The sequence below is a fragment of the Theobroma umbraticum genome, unplaced genomic scaffold (genome assembly GCF_002168275.2).
Source record: "Theobroma umbraticum cultivar Fairchild unplaced genomic scaffold, ASM216827v3 scaffold_12.1, whole genome shotgun sequence".
In the NCBI taxonomy this organism is placed as follows: domain Eukaryota; kingdom Viridiplantae; phylum Streptophyta; class Magnoliopsida; order Malvales; family Malvaceae; genus Theobroma; species Theobroma umbraticum.
This window is the reverse complement of record NW_018397269.1, coordinates 5081654-5086113: the sequence shown is the minus strand read 5'-3', so window position 1 is coordinate 5086113 and position 4460 is coordinate 5081654. Positions and strand designations below refer to the sequence as shown.

Here is a 4460-nt window from a genome sequence, read left to right as displayed (position 1 = left end):
TCTAGGGGAAGAACACTCATTTCTTTGATTCATGTATGACATGAGATAGCCATAAGAGGCTTGATACACGTATGATATGACTTTCACGTGATACTTCAATAATTGGAGTATGCTGTATAAGGGCTGATCATGCATCAAATAGAAATAAAACGCCGTAAAAATAAATTTAAAAATTAAATTATGCCTCACCTTATTAGGATCTCTTTCATGTCAAATTGAGTACATAATTAAATTAAAAATAAAATATATACGATCATATTAAGTTTACCTAAATAATAGGTTAATGAATCCTTTGTTAAACCACCAAATCAGTCTTTAAAAAACTCAATCACCTCAGCCCGATTGTTGCAAACAAAGCTATCCAATAATCCTTGTGTAGCCTTTAATGGTGATCCATACAAATGAATTAGAAAATTCTTCCTTAAGGATTGGGAGTGTTATGCCTTGTCAATGTGCTAGAATAGATGAGTTTCATAAACTAATAATCCACACAAAATTTTGATCTTGAATACACAAAAAAAATCAAGTGAATGAAAAACTATTTTTTCTTCAAGTAAGGAGTGGCAAGGCAAAAGGAATTTCTAATGTCCCGTTCTCTCTCATTTTGTTTTCAACATTTGTTTTAGGTGTGTGACCTATTAGGCCTCTAATATGTTGGCAATAAACTCAACATATAATTCTTACGTTAAACTTAAAATTAGATAAATTCAAACTACTTTAAATTTATCGTCAATCATGTTAACTACTTAGTGTTCATAGACCAAGATTGGGATCTAAAAATCCATCATGGCAACCCAAATGCTAGAAGAGTCAAGATGGTTTGACTCAATCTTTCAGTAATTAGCCTTTCAGTGCAATTCATTCATTTATCATATATTCCCAAGATAATAAGAGCATGGTGCAGTGTCTATTCTTATTGATCTCCATATTTGTTCTTAAAGTTTGATCATCAACTTTATAAAGACTTATGAAACTCCTTTCATAATCTTTAAGTCGCCTTGGCCAAGGATTTCAATAAGCTAATATCAACCAATAACTATTAGGATATGTCCCTTGAATTACTTAGGGCGATGATTCCTATCTTGACCACTGATTTTCCTTCACATGCTTCATGTTATACCCAAAAGCATCCTGTTTTGGCAACCTTGGTTAGGCACTCGTAAGGATAAAATCAAAGCATAGCACTCCACACATAAGGCAACCTGGTGTCTCAAGTCTAGGAAGTATTTACACAATTGACACATGAGAAGTATTGCATAAACACTTGATTGAAATGCCAAATGCAGTTCTCATGCCAGGTCAAGTTCATTGAACTTCTAACAAGCTCTTTCCTGATTGTTACCAATGTCCAAGACTTGCGAGTGAACCCTTCAAATTTCGAACAAGTCTTAGTTGAGATTCTGAATAATTTAACCAAAGATTCTAATGCATATATAAATTGACTAGTAATAACAATGCTTTTGTTTTCTTAAACCAAGTAAATGATTTCAAGTAAAGTATACCATCTAGTTACAATATCCTCGTGTCCCAACTTCACACTTACCAACCAATACACAACCTTAGAGTTTTTAACAAAATACATTTTTGATAGACTGATAACCATTATAAGTCTAACTATTTTATAGAACACAAACTCTATGCAGTGGAGTGACTCGAAGTGGACATCTAAGAGATGCCATTACCTATGTTGCAGCAAGTCTCGAGGTGCTGAGCAATGGAGTTGAGTTGATTACTTATTTGCAAAAGGAAGTTAAGGGGGGGTGAGTCTCACAAATTCAGTGATCATCAACTCCATGAGTCGGGCTAGATGGGGAACAAGTCAAGGCAAATGATTTGAATATATAAAAACATAAGAACATATAATCCATTTAAAAGCAAATGGGATATTTGTGCATTACGTATAAAACGAAAGATTTTTATGCAAGAAATCATTTAACCATCATTGTTTCAAAACCAGTGTGAGTGAAAGATTTCTATCATCGAAATCATTTAATGTCTTTTACTTAAAATCAGACTAACATAACCACGCATGCTCCCATGAAATCAAACATTATTAAAGCTTTTACACAAGCTCATAAATCATCTGATCCTCGAGGTATTAAACACAACATCATTAATTCATAATCAATATTTAAAGCACTAAAAGCTTTTAATCAAATAGAGGAGTTGCGGAAAAACTTTCTCACCATGCGTAAAACTACGTACATGAAAGCCTAAAGAGATATCACTCTCTAGTAGATAACAAAAATAAAGAACTCATGGACTCACTTCCACGTAATAACATTCGGGAGCTTTGCTCCACTGGATCCCCACAGCGATAGCAGTCTCAACGATGTTGGCCAACATCAGAGAAATCAAGCGGTCACAACCACGTATATCACTTGTGGCCTAGCCACATATATCAACCCATGGCCTTGCCACGTATATCATAGACCATGGCCCCAGCCATGTCTAACAGCCCGTTGGTGACCCAAAAGTTCTCTAGCTAGAGCTCACTTGTGCACAAGGGTAACACCTAACCGAAGTGACAACCGACCTACTCTCGAATCTCTCGGTTTGATAAAACCATATAAAAGCCAAATCTGGTTTTTAAAGGATCATTTCAAGTCATTTTCAAAATTTTGATCACAGTAACATGATAAAATCCCCTTTTTGTAAGACTTTACATTATAAACCTTTTGCATGAGGTTTAGATGTCAAATCAGCATGGTGAGTATGAAATTCATTCATGGATGCATACCACACAATCAATAAGGCACATTTTGATAGAAATTATAGTAAAAAGCTTGTTTCCCGGTTTTAAAATCCTTTACGTACATAACATATATATATATATGATCAAGATAATTTAAAATACTTTGACAGTCACAAATTCCTAGGATATCTACCAGCTCATGCTATCCACAAATCGCATTTAAAATAAATCGACACGTTTATCCACCATAAAGCAATATATGTATAGTATGGAAATTTGAAAATCGACACCCCTTACTCATCTTACAATAATGAGACACTGCATCGCCATTGATTCAACTGCGTATCTAGCTAACTCAACTTATCGGTCACTTGTTACCTCGTCCAGCACACTACTACGACAAACTTTCTTCACTTGCACAACTTCCTTGCAACCATTCAAACTCAACACGATTAATTATACTTGATTACGGGCAGCACATCAATCAATAAATCCTTAACCAGTTTCATAATTTTAATCAACATTATTCACAAACATTTAACTGACAATCCATATACTTTCAACCAACCCAATCCAACACAACATAATGTAATTACATTGCATGTTCACCTTTTTTTTTTAGCTTGAGTTCCACATATATAGCTCACAATTTCCTCACATCCATGGTCATCATTGCTGCACAAACAATGAACAATTAGCCACATCTTATTTCTCTTGTTTACTTGATTTCAAAACCAAAATACTTACCCATTGCTTATCTAGCTCAAAATCACCATGCATTACAAAATCCACCTACATGCATGCATCTATTTCTTTTAATTCTTGGAATACCTTTGCTGCCACAACATTTTCACATAATTACCAACTCATTTCCTCAAGAAATTCATAACTAAAATCAAAGTTCTACTTACTTTCCTTAACTTGGAACCACTAGGCGAAACCTTGTCTTTTTTATCTTCTTTCTCCTTTCTTTCTTTCTTCCTTTCTCACTTTGCTTCCAAGCTGATCCTTTCTTTTTTTCTTTCCAAAGCTGCAGGCTTTCTCAAGGAAAAGTCATTTTGCCATTCCTTGGTGTGGGTGGATTCTCCTAAGTTTTCCACACTCAAATTTCCTTCCCTTTATTCTCTCATGGGTGGATTGCCCCAAGTTTGGTCATTTTGTCATTTTCCTTTTACTTTCATGTTGTTAAAATCACAAGGTAAAAAGGCTTTTGAAACCTTTTCACCCACCACCATCATTGTCCATTCTTTTTCCATTATTTTCTTTTCTTTTCTCTTTATAAGTCATGCCAATCAATTCTTCTCTTTGTTATTATCACCACCTCCCATTAATGGCTTCATCATGCCATGTTTCCTCTTATTTCATTTGCATTACATTTCACATGTATTTTTTTACATTTCATTTTCATTTCCTTTCAATGCCACCTTACCTCCTTTTCAAATCACATTACCATCCTTATGGTGTTTTACTATGGGCTATCCTTGCAAACCATGGTTTTCTCCCATTTAAATTATTCCTTTTTCTCTTAGTCAACTATCACATGGTGGGGTCCCACATGTTTCTCACTAACTTCCTCTTTTTTGCATGCAATAATTTGCATGTAATAGTAACTTTTACATGTATATATCATATTTCTCATAATCTAACCTTTCTTGGTTTGTCCATTTAATTAAAATTACATATATGTCCTCAAAGTTTTTCTTATTTACCATTTAACCCTCTAAATTTTCATCCTTACAATTTGGTCCTTCCAACATGTTTTAAA

General features: G+C 34.3%; 1 long non-coding RNA gene across 2 annotated transcripts; it reads right to left on the bottom strand.

Moving 5' to 3' along the window:
• Positions 1-1012: 1012 nt before the first annotated feature.
• LOC149526595 (uncharacterized) lies at positions 1013-3811 on the bottom strand. Of its 2 annotated transcripts, none has more exons than XR_016351866.1 (3): positions 3443-3811; positions 3002-3370; positions 1013-1368 (listed from the first exon to the last, which is right to left on the bottom strand). It is a non-coding gene; the product is annotated as an uncharacterized LOC149526595 (long non-coding RNA). The 2 variants fall into 2 exon arrangements; XR_016351865.1 differs by having other exon boundaries at positions 1013-3370; positions 3443-3531; positions 3607-3811.
• Between the last annotated feature and the right edge of the window lie 649 nt (positions 3812-4460).